The sequence below is a fragment of the Eretmochelys imbricata genome, chromosome 12 (assembly GCF_965152235.1).
Source record: "Eretmochelys imbricata isolate rEreImb1 chromosome 12, rEreImb1.hap1, whole genome shotgun sequence".
Classification (NCBI taxonomy): Eukaryota; Metazoa; Chordata; order Testudines; family Cheloniidae; genus Eretmochelys; species Eretmochelys imbricata.
Window position 1 is genome coordinate 27,347,867 of NC_135583.1, and position 24,476 is coordinate 27,372,342.

Genomic DNA, 24,476 nt, shown 5'->3' on the forward strand with positions numbered 1-24,476 from the left:
TAAGATCACAATGATTTTGGAGATTAACATTTTGAGTCCAGTTAACACCAAATGTTATCAGAACCCTTCTGTAATTTGCACAGCTTTTAGCAAAAGAGAAACTAGGCCTTTGGCTTCCAAATTGCAACAATAACTCAGTGACAAATAACTATAGGCATCATGTATCGCTGGGCCCACACTGCGGTCATTACCCCAGATCTGGCCAGGATCTCTGCTTTCAGCTGGGGGTAGTCTGCTGCAGCCTCTTTAGGCAAATCATAGTAGGCCTTCTGGGCCTCCCCACACAGGAATGGAGTGAGGATGCCAGACCACCGTTCTCGGGGCCAAGCCTCCCGCAGGGCTGTCCTCTCAAAGGCCAGGAGGTATGCCTCTACATCATCCTCCCGCATCATTTTCTGCAGTCCCACCACGGCCGCGGTTCAGCTCTCTAAGGGCCTTTACCTGGTGTACCAGTTCCCGCAACATAGCCCGGTCTTGAGCAGCCTGGTCCATCAGCAGGTGATTAGTCTCTTGCTGCAGCCACACTGCCTCCTGTTGGGCGGCTGCCTGGACACGAGTAGCCTTCTGCTGGGCAGCCGTGGCTTGTATCAGTGCCTGCACTACCTCCTCCATTGTGGTGAAAAAAAATAAAAATAGACCCTCTTCCCCCCACTTTTTTTTCCCCTTCCAAACACCCTCCTCCTTCCGCCGCGCTGTGTACACCAGATCCCACTACTGACACCAGTTGTGACAAAGTTCCTGCTCTACCTTGGTGGGTCTTGCGCTTATTGGCGGATTTGCTCGCCTTGGAGCTTCACGGCAGCCCTCAACTTGGCCATTTTTCTGAACCCACAGTCCAGGTCGACGACTCCTGTGTCTGACCAGGAGTTGGGTGGATTTGGGGGGAACCCAGGCCTGCCTCTACTCCGGGTTCCAGCCCAGGACCCTGTGGAATGCAGCTGTCTAGAGTGCCTCCTGGAACAGCTGTGCGACAGCTACAACTCCCTGGGCTACTTCCCCATGGCCTCCTCCCAACACCTTCTTTATCCTCACCTTCCTCCTGGTGTCTGATAATGCTTCTACACCTCAGTCCTCCAACAGTCCTCATTCTCACTGTCAACTCCTAGTGCCTCTTGCTACCAGCTCCTCACACGCACACCACAAACTGAAGTGAGCTCCTTTTTAAAACCCAGGTGCTCTGATTAGCCTGCCTTAATTGATTCTAGCAGCTTCTTGATTGGCTGCAGGTGTTCTAATCAGTCTGTCTGTCTTAATTGTCTCCAGAAGTTTCCTGATTGTTCTGGAACCTTCCCTGTTCCCTTACCCAGGGGAAAGGGACCTACTTAGCCTGGGGCTAACATATCTGCCTTCCGTTACTCTCCTATAGCCATCTGGCCCGACCCTGTCACAGTACACTGTTCTACACTGCTAGAAACTTTCAGAAGAAAATAATATAGAATCTCCTGTCATTCCTGTCACTAGCAGCCCTAAATCACTATTTGTCATGCTAGCAAAAAGGGTCAACCCTGGTTTGTGAGATGGGAGTGGAGACATCAAAAAGAATAAAAGTTCAATAAGATGAAATGCTAGAAACACCAGAAGAATTCAAGAAACCACTTTAGGTTGTTCTGAATCACTGGACCAGATCTACACACGATCTTCAAAGGTTATTCCAAAATCATATTCCTGCATTTCACTCTAAGGTACCTTTATGCTAATGAAACTATTACTAAAATAGCCATAATCTAATGAATGACAGTTTAAAAACACACATTTTTTCCACATCAAGTACAATTCAAAATCATTTCCCAGTGTGTCACTGTCAGAAGGTATTTTTAGAGGTTCCCTGGAGAATATAGAAGATAGTTTAAACATGCCATGAGATTCTTGTCAGAGATGAGGCTGCTTTTCTCATGTTAGTGGGATGAGCTGCTTGTAAGCATTTATTCCAGAAATTCCCCATCATCACGTGACGTGAGTGCAGAGGCTCCTCTGTCTGGAATTGCTGACAGAATTTTTTTCTTGCTTAGAGCCCCATTGTGACAACATTTATTCATGTGAGTAGTGGAACTACTTGTGCAAGTAAAGAATGCTAACACGAATAAGGGTTTGTGAGATCAAGCCCATCCTGGCTAATTTTAAAAAAGTAGGTGTGGATACTCAAGACGTTCACTGAGGTGATTCGGCAGAAATTACTTCCTCCTTAAACCTTTCTGACTTGCACAGAAACCACGGAAACAGCTTTCCACTATGAGAAGAGGAGGACTTGTGGCACCTCAGAGACTAACCCATTTATTTGAGCATAAGCTTTCGTGAGCTACAGCTCACTTCATCGCATGCATTCAGTGGAAAATACAGTGGGGAGATTTATATACATGGAGAACATGAAACAATGGGTGTTACCATACCACTAACATGAGAAAAGCAGCCTCATCTTGACAAGAATCTCATGGCATGCTTAAACAATCTTCTATATTCTCCAGGGAACCTCTAAAAATAACTTCTGAGAGTGGCACACTGGGAAATGATTTTGAATTGTACTTGATGTGGAAAAAATATGTGTTTTTAAACTGTCATTCATTAGATTATTTGTTTCTTATAGTCCCTTTCAGGGTGTCACAGCACTTTTCCTTTAGGATTCTTCTCTAGTCTCCCAGCAACTATTGAGGCCCAAGTCAGATGTGTTGTGGATGCCTCTGTATGGGAGGACTCTTAAGTAGGATCATACTAATGAGTGCGTTGGTCCGTCCTCCCTTCCCCCAACCTCCGAATATCCTGCTGCTGTCATATTATGAAGCTAAATATCATATATTTTGTTAGGTTTGTGAGTGTTTGCTAGTCACTTGCAATTTAGTGGATAGGCAATCTGTGGGGAATGACAAGAAGAGAAATTCCAATACACAGGAAGCTCTATCTTCTGGCTGCTGTTGCAGTCCGCCTCCTGTATCTCTCCATTCATGCCTAGTACAGATGAGACTGGAAATATTATTACTCTCCGATGCCATCTACCTTCCCCCTGCTATGCTCAAAAAAGCATGTCATTTGCCAACATTTCTGTAGTGTAGATATTTGCTGACAACCATGTTAGTTTACAATATGTAATTAATTCTTGCATGTGACATGTTTCCAGCTGTTCAGTGATCCTGCAAGATGCCGAGCATCCTTAACTCCCACTGAGATTAATAGGAATGGCAGTTGTTGCTCAGCACTTAGCTGGATTGAACTCCAAGGCAGAGAATGAAGAGAGTGGGGAATATTAGTTTGTGAATTTTATCTATTTATACTACTGCCCATCACTGGAGTATCTGAGTATCTCCATATAAATTCAATATTAATAGTGAAGTCCCTAGTGGATTTCCTGGAATCTTTTCCATTTTCAGAGTAAAATTTCTGCTTGAGATAAAGTTTTTCTTTTTTCCTTTTTTTTCTGTTATAAAATGGTTAGAATATGATTTTTTTTTAAAAAAAAGTAACAGCCTACCGAAGTTCAGCCCTGTTTGATCAGAAACAACCAAGTTATAAACCGCTTTGTAATGGAATTGCTAATAGACTTTTAGCTACAACAATGTTATCAAGCACCAGGGTAAAATTATAGTCATGATTCACTTAAACGTATGCAATGAAGTATTTTAAATTCTTTGCTGGCACTATACTCAAGGTCATCGCAGTGGGAGCCAAAAGCCAACCCCAGAAGAAGAAAATGTGTCAGAGATCATTTTGGCTTGTGCCAGATAACTGGGTAAGTTGTAAATGACAACTAACTTTTATCCAAAACACACAGACCAAACACGAGGCAACCGTGTGCTGGGAGCTCAGGGGAATTCAATTTCACCATCTAGGACATGATAAAATAACTTCCTGCCCCTCTTCACCTGAAGTAAATAGCTGCATCACGTCCCTTTTCGCTTTGCCTTTGTGTTTAACTAGGAATTTAAAATGTGCATGAGGGAAATCTGGTGCATTTATGACTAAATACTCCCTGGTGTATTAGAAATCATACCCAATAGAATCATAACACACAGGACCCTGCTCTGGGAGCAATCACTTCCTTGGGATTTTCACACACATCTGGGCATGGGTTTTCCTTTGCATGGGGTTGAAGATCCTAGTGAAGGGAGGGGTTGGAGAGGGAGTGTTATCACCTCGTCACAATATAAAAAAGTAATATAAACTAAGGCTGTATTACCTATCCATCTGAAAACCTCCTCTCACAGAAGGTGGGAGGGTATCAGGGGGATTTCCAGCATGGAAACCCCGGTATCAAAGCTCCAGAGCAGTTGCACTCTGCGGACGCCAAAGGAAGCCCAGATCCTGTTCTAGTTCAGAGCTCCCTGGCTTCCATGTGGATAGTCACAGCTTCCTATCAAACAGCAGCATCTGAGGTTACAGGCATGAAATAGTTCTCCCACCACTAACCCATTCTGCTTTGGGGCAACCCAGACCTGCCCCTAGAATGACTGATGGAACAATCCACTGGAGTTTTCCTCCCTGACTCCCTCCCACAGATTGTTCCACAGGAGGGAGGAGGTTGGGGCCTAGGAATGCCAAACAAAAGCCAGACTGTAGTCAGTATTCCAGCTCTATGTTGTAGGCAGGCGTGAACTGAAAATAACCTACTTTTGGGAAAGTAAAATCACCTAAGAGAACTCTTGTCGCTATTATAATGACAACATGATAATAAAATTGCTCTTCAGAAAGACAATAGTAATTATACTGATAATTTTAAAGACTCCTACATCCATTTTAAATGTAAGTGAGCCCTTTATTGCCCAAAGCATGAGGCATGTAGATGACTCTTCCAATATGCTCACCGGCAAAAATAAATAAACTTAGTCATGGATCCTGCAGTATCTTTTCCAGCATGGAAACGATAAGGCTACAGAAAAGTATATTTTAAACTGATATAGAGAATCACATATCTGGGTCAAATGCTTTCTTTAAAAAATGTCAGCTAAAACCGGTAAAACCCTTATATCACCAGTACTATAAGCATACAAGAACCATGACTATCTTTTGCAAAATAAGTGAGTAAAAATATAATTGTTTCCTTAAAAGCCTTAAACATGCTTTGAAGCTTAACTTAACACAAGTAACCTGAGGTCAGTTACCTCTTGGTTTGACCACCTTAAAACATTTGGCTCTAGAGCCAGCCCTGATATACATCAAAGAACAGGAACTTCAGCATGTGATAAAAAAGATGACTAGAAGTCTCAATCTTAAGGAACACAGATGGTTAGTTGCTAGTGTCTCCTCTTGGCTTATTGGATTTGTTTATGTAGAGAGAGATCTGTGGAGCTGATCAATAGACTCTCCAGTGACTGTGTAGCTGGTAGCAGAAGTGGCTGTAATTGCAAATATCTCTCCATCTGCTTTACCTTTCTTTTAAAAAAAAATTCAGATGCTCATGGTTTTTTTTTTCTTTTTCTTTTCCCCTTTTTTAAGTTTCTTCTTTAATTTTTTGTGCCTTTCCCAGTGCCAATATCAGTTTCTTCTCCTTGTTTTCACAGAGAACAATGGTATTCTGAGTTTTTAACTTTTTCTGGATTGTACTTCTGATACAATGGTTGACTCAGGCCAAGTTGCCAGGTAACTCCTCCTGATTTTTTTAAAAGGAAATATTTCCTTGACATCTTACTTTTGAGATGTAATGCTCTAAAACAGAGAAGACCAGGGTGAAATCCTGGCCCTGTTCAAGTCAATGGCAAAAGGTCCATTGACTGCAGTGCGGCCAAGATTTCACCATTTATTCTTTTCCTGATGTACAATGATTTCTTCCAAAACACAGAAGAAAATAGTGGCTTATCAGACATAGCCATGTGGTAACTTGGCAAATGTTGGCTTTTAAATGGCAACCACTGTTCAGGAATTTGTGTGCAGTAGTATAATACTTATATTTTGTATATCATTCTCTATTTTCAAAGTGCTGTGCAACCATTAACTGATTATTTCCTATTTTAAAGATAAGGAAATTGAAGGACAGACAGGGTGAGTGGTTACAAAGTAAGCCAGTGTCAGAATTAGGTTTAGAATATTAGATTTCTAGACTCAGAGCCTGCTGTACATTACAGTAGATGACGTTGCCACACAGCAGCCCACCAAGCTTCTAATCTTTTCCAGAACATTTGGGGGGAAATAGTCGTACTGTATAAATAAATGCCTGCAGCTCTTTATTCCTTTTCATCAAAAATCCAACAAAGGGTGTAAATAACTCCAACTTTTAAAAACACAGAATTGCAGTGCATTGTGCTGCATGGGATGCAAGCAGGCAGATTGGTTATTCTAGTATTGAGGCATTTTTGAGGTCTGTAATTAAGATGTTCTTCCAAACTGGTACTTCTACACCAAGTATTGAAATACAGTAAGCAGTAGAAATTGATTAAAATATTAATTTTATTTCCTAGAAGAAATGTAAACATAATGAAAGGAAAATAGAACATTAATAGTACAAATAGAAAATACGCTGATATAATTCCACTTGGAAAAAAAATAAAGTAAAGATAAAAGCTACAGGAAAGAGGAGGTGACAATAATTAGTTTGTTGTTTTAAATTAGGAGGTCTCTTGGGCCAGATGTTACTTGTCAGGGAGCGATGCCCCCTCCTGAGAAATGTAATGAAACTGAGATAGCCAGAGGCCTTGGGGGAAAAAGGCACTGTGTTTGGAGATGTCATTTTATTACAGTGCTCTTGCCTTTTGCCTGAAGCATCTTGCGACTGGGGATAGAGGGAGAAAGGGAGCATGCTTGAGTTGATAGAAGGGATGTAGCCAGCATTTGTATTCAATCATAGTCTGGTCAGCAGAGCATGCATGCTTCTAATTAGCATAAGGAGGAAGGCAAGAAACCTGTCTCCGCCACCAGAGACAGAGCAGCCAGGCAGAATCTCAGGGCTGTCCGGAAGAGGTGCCACAAATGTCTGGAGCTCATTACAGTGCAGGTGACAGAATTCAGAGGAAAATATCTGCAGAATTATCCTAATTTTCTCTGCCACTCACTGTTTGCTCTCATTAAGCAAACACAGAATCCAAAGTGGTTTTCTGTGTGTTTGGAGCACTAAATGTAAAAGTCACTGCCATGCAAATTACTCTCTGTGGGTCACACTTACTCACACTGAGTAATATACTACTCCTTGAAACCCAATTGCAATGAATGAGGCTACTCAAGGAGTAAGTATCACTTAAAGTGAATAAGGCATTTATTTGGGATAGTGAAGCCTGGCCTGGAGTGTCTGGGTTTGTATGGGCCAGATTGTGACCCATTCTTCGATTTAGAGTACCTTACTTAATGAATAGCCCCACTCAAGTCAACTTGGCTACTCACAGAGTAAGCTGCTACTCAACACTGTGGCCTATGTTTTTACTAGTACCAAAAACCCGAACAATTTACTGATGTGCTCATTTTATTCTACATGTTTAGGCTCAATGTTTGAATCTGATCTGGGCAAATGATTAAAAACATGGGTACAAAAATTGTTTCAAAGGTCACAGATTAGTTAATACTTTGCTACAATAGCTCTTAAGGTACACAAGGGCATAGCCAAATAGTCTACATAAAGCCATTTCAACTGGAGCAGATCAAAGCTTTAATTTGTGTCACTAGCACACTTATGCCATTCACATTTCACATGTGTTCATCTCCCTGCATTCTATTTCTGCAATAGAATAAGGACACATATTAACCTGATTTTATATAGAGAATAATGCATTTTCCAATGCTCGCACATAGATGTGTGATCCCATTAAAATGTTTTTTATGCATGAGCTACAAATGTAAAGGAATAGGATGAATACAGAAATATAGATGTTTTGGAAAGTTCTGTCACTCAAAATTATTTTAAAGTGCTTAAATATTTCTCTGCCAATTTACTTTGAGACAGCATTAGTACATACCCCCCCTCAATGGAGTGAACAGCTGAAGTGTTTTTGATTTATTCCTGTTTATAGAGTGATTGGGAACAAGATCTTTTTAAAAATGAATGATTGGAGGTGCCCATATAATACATATTTTATTGTTTTCTAGGAAAGGTTTCCCAACAGGATTTGGAAATCATTTGGAACATATTAACAGCCCCTAACTAATTTTATAAAACATAGTTTTTATTCATTAACCTGCCCAGCATGGGCATTGTATTGCTGCTTGTTATTAATCAAATAATAGTTTAAAAAATGCTTTTGTTTATTCACTGGTTAGAAATTCAGGGTACTAGAATTATCAAGGAAATGATAAACTGCATTCAAAAGTACAGTGCATTAATTATCTCTTCTGGCTGCTCGTGAGACCCTAATAAACCACCTTGTGGCTGGAAGACACAGGATTATTTGAAGCAGTAGTATAAGAGTATTTTATACTTCCTCCTGCTCTTCTGGGCCCTCATCCTGGAATGTACTGAGCATCCTCACCTGTCACTGACTACATATGGAGCTCAAGAGAGTGCTTGGCACCTTGCAGGATCAACCCCTTGGTCTGCAGACTCCAAAGGATCAAGACATTTTACAGACCCAGACTACCGAAGTTCCTATTTATCTGTAGTTTCAGAGTAGCAGCCATGTTAGTCTGTATCCGCAGAAAGAACAGGAGGACTTGTGGCACCTTAGAGACTAACACATTTATTTGAGCATAAGCTTTCGTGAACTTTCCTTTCGTGATGCATCTGATAAAGTGAGCTGTAGCTCACGAAAGCTTATGTTCAAATAAATTTGTTAGTCTCTAAGGTGCCACAAGTCCTCCTTTTCTATTTATCTGTAGTCATACTCAGTCCCTGGGAGTCAGTTTCTACCTATGTATTTGTTATACTCAAATCTCCCACTAACCCAGGCAGCGGGGCATGATAAATATACTACAAGACTGATAACTATTTAAGTTAGAGAGACAAGGCGGGTAAGGTAATATCTCTGATTCGACCAACTTCTGTCAGTGAGAGAGCTATTACCTCACCTAGCTTGTCTCTCTAATATCCTGGGACCAACACAGCTACAACTACACTGCATACAACTATTTAATTTTCAGTCACATAACTAGCTGGATAAACGTAATCTGGATGTATTGTACATTGGTCTATGTTTCATATATTTTTCTATAAGTATAGCTTGTGGGATGGTTTTTTTTTTGGTTTTATTTTTTGGGCGGAGGGATTAATTAAGAAAAAATAATTAGCACATGTTTTATGGTTTTAGAATTAATGACATGGGTGAAATATTCAGAAGCACCAAGTGATTTTGAAGTCTGCCTCATTTTCCTAAGTGACATTGGCAATTAGGCACATACGTCTCACTGAAAATGACTGGACACTTATGAAAATTTTACCTTGACCCATGTTCATTTGCAGATGAAAAATAATTAAATCTCTTTTCCATAGGCTGGGCAGGAACTGGATTTTCCATTTCACAGGAAATTCCATAACTTTGAAAAAAAATTCTGTTGTGAAATTGAACAAGAACAAAAAAATTCAAATTTTATCACAAAATGAAATAAAGAAATAAAAAATCATTTGGAACATTTGGTTCTGAATCTGACCTTTTAAAACTTTTTTGTAAAATGTGTTATATAAAAACAATGAAATTCCATTTCAAAAATGTCAAAATGTAACCTTTTGACATTATCAAAATGTTTTGTTTCATTTTTAAAAACAAATTAATTGAAATGTCAATTTAGTTGAAAATGGAATTTTTCATTGTAAAACTACTTTGATGCGAAACTTCCAATCACCTCCCTCTGGCAGTTTAAAATCTGAACCTAATTTTGTCTGCGTTGAGGTGGATTAAAAATCACAGTGACCTGCAGTTTGCAGTTATTTTCTAGCACATTGTATGACTTTGAATGCCATGGTGCATTGACTTAGGGCCTGAATGTAAAAGCCACTATTGACTATGCTGTCATCATTCCTTACATCTGGGGCTAGATCCTCAACCAGTATAAATCACCACAGCTCTACTCAAGTCAATAGAGCTATGTCAATTTACACCATCTGAGGCTTATGTCTGGTAATGAAAAACTTCTTTTGGTGTCACCATGTACTGGGGTATGGTGGTGCCTGAAGTGATGGGTAATTCAGAAGTGTTTAGACATGGGCAAACTGGTCTGGATAAATAAACTCAGTGACTTTGCTCTTCCCTAATAGTTTTGATAAGTTTAATATGAGTTCTCTATTTTAAGATTGGAATATACACAGCTAATTCCCAACAAGTCAAGCAATCTGAGTCATTGTCTTGCTCAGCCCTGTAACTTTCCAGTGCTTATTAGAAACTGCATATTCTACTTCTTTCCTGCGTGTTTGTTTCCAGAAGAAAAGCCTGTCTCATTATTCTGCTGTAATTTGACCTCAAGCCCACACCACATCTGTCTCTTGTAGGGCTCTGTTTTCAGGATGAGGTCTGCCTTTTTTCTCATTTTGACTTCCCTTTTCCTTCTTTTATTTGCTCATACTGTAAATGTGTCAGTAAGAGACAGAACGCTTGGAAGTTCTGCTTTAAAAGTTAAAAGTAAAAGCACATAATAAAATGTACATGTCCCTTTTTTTGTTGTTCTGGATTTTATAAAAGTACTTTCTGCTTGATGAAACTTTTAAATTCTTTTCAAAGCAGTTTTGGATTTTTAGGTGATCTCTTTCCTCTGCCTGTCTGTCATTTGCCTGGAGTGCAGTTGTTCTCAACCTTTTGTTGTTGTTGTTGTTGTTTTAATGTACTCCAAAACAAACTCTGTCTGACTATCCCACCCAACCCACGCAGAGAGCAGTGGCCTTTGAAAATTCTTGAATAGCTTTCATGCATGCTCAACACATTCATTTCTGATCTTAGATCTGCACACACGTTACACTAGAAGTGGAACAATGTTTGTTTCAGAGGGGCTAGCATCAGCCTTAACTGAAATCCTTAGATGTCCAAAGGGCCATCTTCTCACTAAAAGTCATAGTGCTAGGATTAGACTTTTAGGCCCATGCCAGAGCAAGGAGTAGATGTGTAAACTACACTACCCTAAGGTAGTGCTGGGAGGCATTGTGACTCATTGACACCACTCTAGGGCAATTTCCTCCCTGCTTCCCTTGTTCTCTATAGGGGTGGTAATTTCTGCTAGCCAGCACCAGAAGTAAATTACACTGTCTCTCATTGTGGGTCAACTGCAGCTCATACCCCCACCCATTCCTGGTCCACCTATGGGGGACCATGGTCCTTGGCTAAAATACCACATTCTCTATTGAACCTCGTATTCCCTAGCCATCAAACATATTATTGCTTTGTTCCTATGCTGTGTCATCAACTTTTTCCTTAAGATTCTTCTAAATAGGACTTCTAAAACCAACTTATTTTATTTTTATCTGTTTTTCTTTAATTTGAGGCCTGAGCAATGTCTTTGTCTTATAATTTTCCACCTCTCGTGCTCCTGAGTCAGCAGTGAACAAAAAGCTGTCAGGCACCACCTACACCCACTTTTAACACAAAGTATAAAAAGATATTTCCAACACTGAAAATGTCACACTGCTTCCTGCCTTACATAAATAGTCGCAACAATCTCAGTCAGTGATTATTTCTACCTTACATAAATGGAAGGCCTGATTTTTAGTTGGACACAGCCTGGCACTGGACATGTGCACTGAGACAAATGTGTGTTGTGCTTAAAATTTCTTTCACCTTCATAACCAGTGTTAGTGCTGGAAAAGTGCACGCACTGGTATGTGCCTGGAAAAAGTGGATGCCAGGCTGAAAATCAGGGCCCCACTACCTATTTGCCACCAATATATACATATTATCATTGTGATGATTTATTTACCAATAGCAATGTGTTTGGTGCAGTACAACACACAAAAAACCAGGATGGTTCCAAATAGCTTGCAATACCTAGTTCTTGGACAGAATATTGAATTATGCATTAATTTCAAATAAGTGGTTTACAAACAAAGTGCAATAAAAATGTATGTGGGAAATGGTAAGTTTTGGTAAACGGACATTTCAGAGCTGGACTGCACTACTCTCAGAATGGTCAGAAACATTTATTTATATAAAAGTTATGCTGATGAAAATCATTTCCAGTTTGACAATTTCATTTTAGTGTTACTTGATCTACTTATTAGACACTTGGGGGGAATCATTGTAACATTTTACCTCTCCCCATGTCAGTGTCAGCTTTTAGATGACTAATTCCCCTGCAAGATTGGTAAAAGGGGTGCATTTAGCGCTTGTTATTTGGAGTAGAATTTCCTCATCTCTCTTGGGTCAAATCCCCTATGATACAGGTACAGGCATAATGAAAAAGAGATACCCAGCAGTCCTTTGCGATCACTTTTCTGTACCTTTTCACATCAGTGAGATCTTGTCACCCAAATGACTGGCTGCAATTTGATCTTACATAAAAAACTGGTGAAGTTGTAAAAGTTGTTTTTCAAAACACAGTATTCATAAGGGCTAAAAGAATCGTGCTTTGACATGACTTATTTACACTTGACCAGAACACATTTGATTCTACTTTAGTGCTACTCAAAGTTGAAAGAGACAGTTGTTATTAGGGATGAAAATGGTTAAGAAACCTACACCTGGCAAAACACACACACACACAAATGCCACTTTTTCTCTTTGTAAGTGTTTTTCAAGCTCCTGGCCTTATGGCTGACTTAATTAAATTCAATAGGGCAAAATAAAAGGAAGGAAATAAACCAATGCTGGTGTACCTGGAAGGCTGTGTGAAAACTAAATTCTTTAAGAGGTCTCGAACCTGTGAGTAAGTATAGTTTACATAGCAGCCTGGCTTGCAACATACTAAGAAAAAAGAAATGTTGAACGCTGATGATCAGTCAGAGTGGATCATAACCAAGTTATTTCAGAATATATGTTTTTGCACTTGTGATACTTGAGGAAAATTCTCAGTGGGAGAGGATTTTGTGCTCACGCTGTAATGTGATGTGTGACTGATGGGCCAAACGGGTGTGGTCTTAAGCTATACTTACAAACCCAAAGGCAGCTCTTCAAAGATGTACATCTAAACTGAGACCTTGGCACTGACTAGAGCTGATCAACCAACACTGTGATGGATTCTTAGGAAAATGTAAAAAATAAATGGTGGTCTTACTGGTCAATGGGACTACCTGTGTATTTAAGTTTGGGCATTCATTTAAGTAACTTGTTGAATCGGGAACGTGATTAGAAGGGTGTTCTGAGGTAGTATATGACCACTCAAGTAACACATCTCTATTAATACACTAGCATAAAATACAAATTAAGGATTGATGAGATTCTTGAGGTTTGCTGAATTTTCTTGCTCTGTGTCATAAATATAAAGGGAAGGGTAAACACCTTTAAATCCCTCCTGGCCAGAGGAAAAAACCTTTCACCTCTAAAGGGTTAAGAAGCTAAAGATAACCTCGCTGGCACCTGACCAAAATGACCAATGAGGAGACAAGATACTTTCGTGGGGGAACAAAGGGTTCTCTCTGTCTGTGTGTGTCTTTTGCTGGGACCAGAGCAGGAATGCAGGTCAGAACTCCAGTAAAAAATCAGTGAGCAATCTAGTTAGATATGCATTAGATTCTGTTGTTTTGTTTAAATGGCTGATAAAATAAGTTATGCTAAATGGAATGAATATTCATTTTTTGTGTCTTTTTGTAACTTAAGGTTTTGCCTAGAGGGATTCTCTATGTTTTGAATCGGATGACCCTGTAAGGTATTTACCATCCTGATTTTACAGAGGTGATTCTTTTACTTTTTCTTCAATTAAAATTCTTCTTTTAAGAGCCTGATTGCTTTTTTATTGTTCTTAAGATCCAAGGGTTTGGGTCTGTGTTCACCTATGCAAATTGGTGAGGATTTTTATCAAGCCTTCCCCAGGAAAGGGAGTGTAGGGCTTGGGGAGTTTGGGGGGAAAGACGTTTCCAAGCGGGCTCTTTCCCGGTTATATTTGTTAGATGCTTGGTGATGGCAGCAATAAAGTCCAGGGACAAAAGGTAAAATAGTTTGTACCTTGGGGAAGCTTTAACCTAAGTTGGTAAAAATAAGCTTAGGGGGGTTTTCATGCAGGTCCCCTCATCTGTACCCTAGAGTTCAGAGTGGGGAAGGAACCTTGACACTCTGAGAAAGATATTGCCACAAATCTGCTCTACAAGAGAAAGTAGAAATGCAGTTCAGTGGGCCAGGGGTTTGGAAGAGTGCACGATAAAAAATTGTCCCATCATCTTATCTTTTACCTATTAGAGTATATTAGATAAATTGGTAGTTTTAAAACTTTTTAAACTGAGGAACAGTTATGCTTTAATAAACACAAAGGGGGAAAGCTAACAAGGAGGTACAATATAATGGTACCTGTCTAGAATGGAGAGCATTAGTAAGTGAGTAACTTTTATGCTAACAATCATACTTTCTCTTGCCAGCAACAGACAATTCATGCTTTACAAGCCTCTCCCAAGCTTCATCCCCAACTGTTCTCATCATCTCTGTCGTTTTCTTCCACTCTCAACCTTTCCCCTCCATTCGTGGTATCCCCTCTTCTTAGAGCAGTCTTTCTGCCCTTGTCTTCCAATCACCTGCTTTGTTCTCTTTCAAATCCTTCCCTAAAACCTATTTTTTCCAGGAATCCATCCTTCCACTGTGTAACTCCACTCTCTTGACTGTCTTGTTGGCCTCCTCCCTTGATCACACTATGTGTATTGCTCTGTTGTTTTAAAAGGACCCTGAACATTTAGGGCACTTTTGCATTTTTAAAGAATGTAACACTTGCTCTACCTCTCTCGCACTCTCATTGCTGCCTCCTCTATTTCGAGCTTTGATATAAGCAGCATTGGGCCTGGTTTTTTTTTTAATTGAAGTAAATGGGATTCCTTGTGTAAGAGTTCACTACCATGAATAAAGTTTTAACAATCAAACCCTCGGCGTCACTGCTTAACAAAAAGGAATGGAGCATTAGATTAGCCGGGTTGCTGTTTGGCTCCTTTGCTGCATGAAGGACGGTTAGGTAGTCTAGCCATACCCTTCTGTGAACTGCTGCCTAATCACTAGCGGTGGCACTTTCTAGGAGCCTAGGACTGTCATGAGCCCTGTCGCAATATCAGAAATGATGAGCAATAAAATTGCAGGAGGAAAATCTACACACTATGGGACTCGTACTTTCAAAGGCTCACTATGATCTGCTAGCTAATCAAGCATACTAGAGTTACATAAACATAGAGACTGTCAGGCCAGAAGCGACCATCATCTAATCTGACCTTCTGCACAATGTAGGCCACAGAACCTCATCCACTCACTTCTGTAATAGGCCCATAACTTCTGGCTGAGTCACTGAAGTCCTTAAATCAAGTTACAGAGAATCCATCATTTACTCTAGTTCAGACCAGAAAGTGACCGATGTCCCATGCTGCAGAGGAAGGAGAATCCCCTCCCCCCCCCAAAAAAAAAACCAGAAAAAACCCACAGGCTTTCTGCCAATCTGACTTGGGAGAAAATTCCTTCTGGACCCCAAATATGGTGATCAGTTAAATTGTGAGCATGTGGCAAGACCCACCAGCCACAAACCTGGGAAAGAATTCTCTGTAGTCACTCAGAGTCCTCCCTGTCTGTGTCCCATCTCCAGCCATTGGAGATATTTGCTAATAGCAGTCCTTGAGGGGTCATATGCTTTCATAGGCACCATCATCATACCACCCCATTAATACATTTATCAAGCTCTTGAAACAAGTTAGTTTTTTTGCCCCCACTTCTCCCCTTGGTAGGCTGTTCCCAGAACTTCACTCCTCTGCCAATTAGAAGCCATAGTTGAATTTCAAACCTAAATTTGTGGTTGAACAGTTTATATCCATTTGTGAGAGGAGTATGTTGTATTTTTCTGTCATTGCTTTGCCCTGTGTTCGCTTTTCCGGGGTCAATGGTGTAGTTTCTGTCCAACAAGCATCTCAATAAAGCAATGTCTGTGCTCAAAACTTGATAAATATTAACACTAAGGGCCTGCTTCCCATTTCACTTCTTTAAACTGGGAAAAGAGCAAGATGTAAAGAGAACAGGGACTTTTAGTTATGGCTGAGGGTTATAATAATTCTCATCCCAGTCAAAAATTCTTCCAAGCTGTAGAGTAACTAGGAGATCAGAGCCTGTAAGAAACAGAGGCTGCTGAAGAGGGAAACTATATCATAAAAAACTTAGTCAGGGAGCCAAAAGCAGAAATCAAATTCCAGTGTCATGCCAAAACAGAATGCAGTTTCAGCTGAGCTACTGCACTTTTCCTAGACATCCATTTATGCCCCTAAGTACAATGATAAAGACGTCAATAATCCAACAGGGTGTTTACATGGATACAGGTGATTTTGCTCTTTTTGCAAATAAGTTGTGCTTCTGACAGGAGGGGAGTAGATAACTGAGTGGGGCGCTGCTGAAATGCCATTTCAAAGGGGAACTTTGAATACAAGAGTAGATTTATACAGTATTTCCACACCAAGCAGGCATGGTATATACTGCTAAATTCTTCTCTCAAAGGTCACAATGTCGTAACAGATCAAGGGAAATCCATTTAATGAAGAAAAAGATGTGTGGTTTTATGGACTGTGCAGAAGTCAGATCACTGAATGGCAATACTCTTATCTCTGGTCCTCATTACCATAATGATTTTTAATGTAAATAGTCTCCCCGCATCCTGTGAGCTAGGGCAGTGCTATTATCCCCATTTTATAGACAGGGAACTAAGGCACAGAGTGATTTCCCAAGGTCTCACAGGAAGTCTGTGGCAGAGCAGGGAATTGAACCTTGGTCTTCCAAGTCCCAGGTTAGCACCCAGATCACTTCTGTTGATGGTAGCCACATCATCAGTAAGAGATTACAGCAGCATCAAATACTGTTATTGTGCCTGGCCCATTTGTAAATGTGCAGAGTTTATGCATAGCTTGGAGTTTTTGTCATCAGTCTAGAATTGGCCAGGGCTATCTAAGGAAATTCAGTCTTCATATACCATATATCAGTGGGAGCATATTTCCATGATGAAGGATAAAAATATGTCAGTGAAGATAATTTATTGGGAACTGAGAAACTCCCCAATGGTTTGTGGTTAGCTCTAGCAAAAATGATTGTTCCCTACCCAGCTTGCACGCTAGCCAACAGGTAATTAGAGTACATTTTCAGTACTCCAAATAATGTTGCTAAAAGGGAGAAGCTTAGCGCAAAGGTCTGAATGCCCCACATTTTTAGTTAAATCTGGTAAACTTCACTGATTACTGTATCCTTGGCAACTATCTCTCTGAGAAGTGGGATATGCTGTGTATAAGCTTTATGCAAAATTCCCAGAGATTCAATAGGAATTCCACACATGGAATAATGTTAGACTAGTCCCCTAAATTGAGATGATGGGAAGCTATGGCTAGGGAACACAATTTAAACTCCTCCTATACTATGCATCAAGAATAAGACTTTGCATGTACTATACATGGAGAATATATCACATGTCAGATTCCTGACAGGCTGAGTTAGGAAGACTTTCATGGTGATAATGTTCGTGGTAGCATAGAAAATATGAATCTTGTTCTTCACATTGCTCTTTTGTGGCCTCTGCTTTCCCTATTTCTGAGGTACTTTATCTGCTTTACACTGGTGGTGTTAGCACAGATTACTGCCTGATGAGACAAAATGACAATTTTTTTTTAATTTAAGGCAGATTTTTGAGTGATAACTTCTTTCAGTATTTGCTTTATGTAATTCTTAATCTTCTGGGTTGGATTAATCCATCATCCATTTCAGGCAAATAAAATCAAATGGTTCTCGGAACATCACCACCAACACTGTTGTTCTATCAACACTCCTGCTTAACTATGCTCTTTGTTTTTTTACACGGTCTTTGACATAGTTCCTCCATCTTGTCTCCTGTGCTTGGAGCACACTGTCTCCCCTCGTATACCAAGTATTCACACTCCTTTTGTTGCAGTCCAGCTTTAAACACCTTTCTTCTGCACAACCTACCAGCAGTAATCAAACATAATAGCCACAGTGTGATAATTCCATCCTTCAGTCACATGGGTCAGACCTTTGTTTACAGATCTTGGGCTTCACATATGAGTGCTTTTCCAGAGCTAATAACCTGCTTGTGCAGCTAATACAACTTGCAAACATTAAAGTCTATGGATGCACTCAAGTTTCACAGAAGTGTAGACTGGATTGAGGTCCCAGTGAACATCTCGCTCTGTGTGTCTGAACTGCAATGTTTGTTCAGATTTTGAGCTCCTTGGAACAGAACCTGTATCTTCCTTTGTGTTTTTCAGAGCACTGAGCAGGCTGCTGGCAGTCAGTAAATAGTAGATGGCCGAATGATGCATCAAAATGGGGACAGCAGTCACAGATGCATAAGTGCTTCTATTTCTGATTCAATATGGGAAATGATATTCCTAGTTTGACTAGGAACAACACAAGCACACTTTCCTCTCACAACCAGCCAGCATTTCAGTGTGATGTGAGCTGGACGTCACTGTAAATTCTGAGCATTTTGATACTTAATATCCGGAAGCTATGTGTATATAGAAACAAAATAATAGATTTGATGTTTTTATATTTACAACTGAGCTCTGGGTTTTGAGTCAACAATATTTAGTTGAATGTTGGTCAACTAATTTTGTATTATTTTAAAACATTTTATATGCATGTGATGCAGGGCAAATATGACGGATCCATTTAGATATCAAAGCATATAAATAGAAATAAATCCCATTTCTGCCATGACAGTTCCTAAGGAATGATTCCTAAACCAGTAAACCAAAGGGAAATAGTATCTGATTTTAGCTGAGAGCAATAATGTGATGAATAACAAATGGTGACCTTCCTGTTTAAAGTTAAGTGAATAATGCAAAGAGTTGCCTGTGACTAGTTGCCTGCATTTCAAAACAAACATTGATGTGATCCTGTGTGTTCCTAGCTCTGCACCTTTGTGTCATGTAACTCCTAATAGGGAAAATTTGGTTTGCTGTTTTGCAACTGGGGGGTGGGGGAAAGAAACATCAATTTCCTCATCATATCACTTTCTGCTTCCACCTATCAAACCTTTTTGATTCAACACTTACCCGTTCTGTTATTCGTTTCCTTTGGATCATTCCCTGTAGTGTAGATGAATAACATGCTATTCAGTATTGGCAGCTAATCTTACATGTAGAGTCCATCTTGCTGTTATTATGCTGTACTCAGATCAGCATTTACACATTTTTGAGTCCTGCATTCCTTGTGCACCTAACTCCCATTAACTCTAATAGCCATTTTGAGTGTGCAAAAATAAATTTGTTAGTCTCTAAGGTGCCACAGGGACTCCTTGTTATTTTTTCAAAGAAAGAAAGATGATGTATAACTCCCACTCAAGTTATCAAGAGCTTTGAGCAGAAGGGTTGGAAGAATCAGGAGAAACATACCTATTGAAGCAAAGATGTTTGTATTCCTGCAGTTTGCTGCAGCACCTATCTAGGGCTTTCCACACACAATTTCACTTCTTCCACTCGTATCGAGAAATATCATAAATGTCTTAATACAGCATTGCTGTGTTCAGTTCTAATCATTTGAAGAGTGCCTCCAGTTATTGTTTAGATTGGTAAAAAATGCATGAACAACAGGAACTAATTTGAAGCTGCAAATGCTAATTGTATAACCAAAAAGTAACTTTGAATAATGATGTCCTTTGAAGTAATTTATTCCAAAATCATGAGGGCTCTGAACAGCATTTATTCCCAGGGGGATTACTATTTAGTGCCAGAGGGTGCAATTTCAGAGTCTGGGTCTTTCATAAAATTCAAATCCTACTATGAGAAAATAATTGATATTTCAAAGAGCTCAACATTAATTCTCAGGCAGCTTTGTCTTCATAACTCTATTTAGGTTTTACCCATTAAAAGGAGGAGATAATAAAAATACACAGTTGTACCACATTTGAAAATCCTGACCATAATTTCTCCTCATGAGCCTGGGTAGCCTCATAGAGTGTAGTGGAACAAACAGAAAGTTTATTCATCACTAACCTTCAGCCAAACTTTCAAGTTCGGAGTCATCACCTTGGATTTACACCTGACTCTATGGCTTTGGTTCCTGGTCAGGTCCAAAACTGGACTGGACAGGGATTTGCTTTCCAGCTGTTTCAGATGGAGCTGAAATGAGACCAGCATTTCTCATATGTCAGCTCAAGCGATCAGAAATCTCATGAAAACAGTGTGGTTTGAGATTTCCACTCTTGAAGATGACAGAAAAAAAATCACAATATGATGTGACAACCTGGGATTTCTACAATTTAGGCAAAAGTCTCCTAAGAGAAGCTTATGTTTTACAAGGCTGTTGAATCTGAACCACACACATGATTCAGCCCAAACCTAATTTAGAACTGGCACACTGCCTCATTGGCCTGTCTATAATATTTTTTTAAAGGAGTGTTCCTTTGGATCTACAAAGCTGTCATGGAAATCAAGTGGAGCTGTTCACACATATTAGAAAGCAAAATTTAGCTGACATTTTCAAAATATGGGTATCTGCTTTGCATCTGAAGTCAATTGGAGTTTTAGGTCGTCAGCACCTCTGAAAATCAGGCCTAAGGTATCTCAAACTAGGCTTCGAATACCAATGCCCACTCTTTGAAAATGTTGGCTTCATTGTTTTGGTTCCAAAAGTACAAGTGAGTCATTTGTACTCTGGATCTTTTACTCTTTAACTAGCATATTAGTTGCATACACATGAATGTTTTAAAAACAAAATGTGAGACCAGTAATTATCAGTATATGGGTTACTTTAATGAGACTGTAAACCTGACATGTGAATGGATTCTTACATTAATTTTTTCCTTCCCCCTCCCCCAATCCTCTTGTCCCACCTTCCCTGGGCTGTACTCCTGCCTAAACATCAGGAAGTAGCTTGGGTTTACATGAGCAAAACTTAACAGGCCATTCGTAAATTAAAGATCTCCCTTCATTTGCTTTACAGCAGTCTCTGGCAAGGCTGCTTTTTCAACTCTTTTGATTAGCGTGTGATTATGTAGGTATGTGGGACAATAACTTTCGGTTTAAAAAAAAGCCATAAACATTTAATGAGAACATGGCTACAAGACCTTCCTCTATGAGCAAAACAAAAGAAACAAAAAAACCCACATGTCTTCACAGGAATCCCCTCTGTAAGACAGTGAAATATTTTCAGACTGCTGTGACTATTAAAATGTTGGGCTCTTAATAAGAGGAATCCGCTCACAAGAGTACAAATGTCATAAAGAATCACAAAACCCAGGAGTACTTTGCAGGGAGAAATTATGCGAGGAATATAAGACTGAGATATTAGACGAGCATGTTTTATTAATGAATTGAACCCTAAGTTAGATCCACTGCCTCCTTTCTGTCCCATGTCCTGCCAGCGTGGCTTATTGTTCACACCTTCATTCTAGAGACAGACATTTTCCCTCATTGTTCTCCTGGGTTATTTTTAATATCTCCATCACCATAGCATTGCTCTTTGCATCTTCATTGTACAAGTAATTGCCCCACTTTTTCTGCCTCTTCATTCTAATTACAACATTTTTTCCTCAGGCATCCTATCCTGTGGCCTTTTTAATCCATCTGAGAAGGAAGCAGACCCATGCATCATCTACGACTTCTGTCTGTGCTACTCATCAGACTGAATGACAGATGAAGCCAGAGAAGCAGAGTGATTTATACTTTCTGAAGGATAAATGTTATCTTCATAAAATTAACCTTCCCACCGCCACCCCACCCCACCCCACCCCACTACCACACACCTTTTTATATTTGCTGGCCAGAGGAATGCAATTTTAAAAATCAATTCTTACACTGCTACTGTATCAGATAATGCATGCTTGGCTTCATATGATGCACACTTCTTGCAAAGTTTCCAATGGTAATACTCATGATCAGAGAAATACTATATTTTGTTAATGTACTGAAAAGAGGAAGAAATATTTATAGAGCAGACATTAGAGAGAGAGGACTCATTTCAACAATAGCAGTTGAGATATGTTGATTAATCAACATGGAGCACAGCTTGGAAGGTGAAATGGATGGTGACAGTCAGCCACCACTGACCAGAGGGAAACCCCACAAATCTCAGCCAGAATGCTTCCTCTCTAATGAAGTGGACAGTACAGGGAGGAGATCCCAAAAGCAGACCATGCAAATCATGAAATAGAAGGAATCCAGTATCCCAGAGTTCACAGTCACTAAATCCAAGGAATGGGAGGCATAGGGCCTCCTTTTGCTCCTAAGGAGTAAGGCAGGGGAAAGGCCCTAACACTGCTTCTCCCCAGTTGGCCGCTGTTCTGGAGACAGTGTTAGGGGAGCAAACACTACACTCTGTTTGAGGGTGTAGCAGTTGCTGATACTCCATGTACTTCTCCAGCACACCAAGAAGCATTCTATCATCTCTATTCTCTGCAAGCCAACACCTCCAGACGATTCTGCTGACCTAGTGCCTCTTTGCATGCAGTCCTTATTAAGCTATTGCTGATGCAGCCAATTTTTGGCCCTTTTTAATAGTTTTGAACTCATTAAGGGCCTGATCTGGTGCTTATTGGAGTTTTGTTAGTCTTTCTATTACCTTCAGTGGGTTTGGGATCAGATCCTAAGACCTTTGCTTCAAAGACTGTGATACAGGTAACCCACAACTCTTATTTTTCTAGATTTCTTTTTAAAACAGCCTCCTTATTTGCTATCCCTCCTGCCATGTGAATTAACTCGCCATGTGTATGTTGGCTGTCACTTTCAGAGACATACCAAGATATAGTCCATCTTTTCCCACCAGTTGGTCAGATTATGCTGCCGTACTGCATGCAGTATGTCCATATGGCCACAGAGGTTCCCAAAGCACTGACGAGGCTTAAGTGTTATCGAACCATAAAGAGTTTATATTCTTTAATATAAGTTATAAGCTAATCTATATTTTTAAAGCATCCTACCAATCATCTAATGATGTAATTTCTCTTTGTTTATTTGCATGCCTGTGTCTATTCAGCAGGTTTCCTGGTGATGGCCAGATAGTTAGAGTACTCTGATATTGGTTTTACAATTGTTCTTTAAAGGCCACGGCCCTGTAAATAAGATGGATTGGCAACTAAATTTTATGTGGCACAGTTGTTCTTGTGGAGAAGCAGATGGGCTGATTCTAACATACACATGCTCATATAAATGGAATAGACATTACATTATTTATCCACAGCTTTCCACAGCAAATTCTTCACTGCAAGGTCTCTGTAAAAGTTTTAGTGAGATTTTACTGCTTGTACTTAATGGTAGAATCGTCATTCGCGCCAGAAGTCCAAGCACAATGAATTCCTATAGTATTTTGACATATCAAACACTAAAGCTTTCTGGGAGTCTGGAAGAGTGTGCAAAGAGTTGGCATATAATTTAGAATAAAGGGGGAGAATGCCAACCTGTTTGGGGAAAAATAGGCATTTTCTTGCAGAGAAAACTTTGTGTTGTAAGGTAAAGAGTGTTCCTCTTTATTTTTCTTTTTACACAGAAGGAATAGCTTGGCTCCTTATATTCTATATGGTTATCATTGCTGGAATTTGTTTTTTACTGTTCTCTTTCACTGTGCAAATAGACCAGATGTTCAAACCAGTGCACTGCATAGCTTTGGGGAAGGTACAGTGGCTATGGACACACTCTATAGCATGGGAGATAAGGATTATTTTCCTCCCAGGAATCTTGTTCAGTTACCTAGTGTACTTCGGGTGCTGTAGTTACATCCCATCTGTGAAAGTAAGGGAGGAGGACAGAGGCATTCATGTAGAAGTACATTCTCCTGCTGAGCCCTAGCACTCTGTCCCCCCATTGGTGCACACAGCTGCCATGGAGCAAAGCACTGTGCCACACGGTGGGTATGCAGCCCCTGAGTGGGCCCCCAAATCTTCCTTGTTTTACTCCCCATTCCCAGAGAGCCAGCATTTGTTCTGCTGCCTGGGGCCCCTCCATGGTTTCAGAATTTTCCCTTCAGGACACAAATATTTGTAAAGCAGTTATCAGATTCCATCAAAACATAATACAGTGCTCATGGTTTAAGGAAGGTTCATTCAACAATATATCAGAAACTGGACATAACATTTTTAAAGTTTTTGTGGAAGCATTTTGTGTGCCTAAATCATTCATGTGCAAAAATGCATGCCCACAATTCAAGACCTGGCTTGTAGATAGGGCTTATTGTTTATTGTTAAGGTTACCTGATACTACTTGATCCAGTTTACATTTGCTTACAACTTTGCCAGGCTTTAACCTTTTAAGCTGAAATTTTCCATCCCCTGGGTCTGCTTCAGGAAGAATTGCTCTAGAACAGATATTGACAACCTTTGGCACGTAGCCCATCAGGGAAGTCTGCTGGCAGGCTGGGATGGTTTGTTTACCTGCAGCGTCTTCAGGTTTGGCTGATTGCAGCTCCCACAGGCCGCGGTTCGCTGTTCGAGGCCAACGAGAGCTGTGGGAAGTGGCAGCCAGCACATCCCTCAGCCCACGCCACTTCCCGCAGCTCCCATTGGCCTGGAACGGCAAACCGCGGCCCGTAGGAGCTGCGATCTGCCAAACCTGTGGGCAC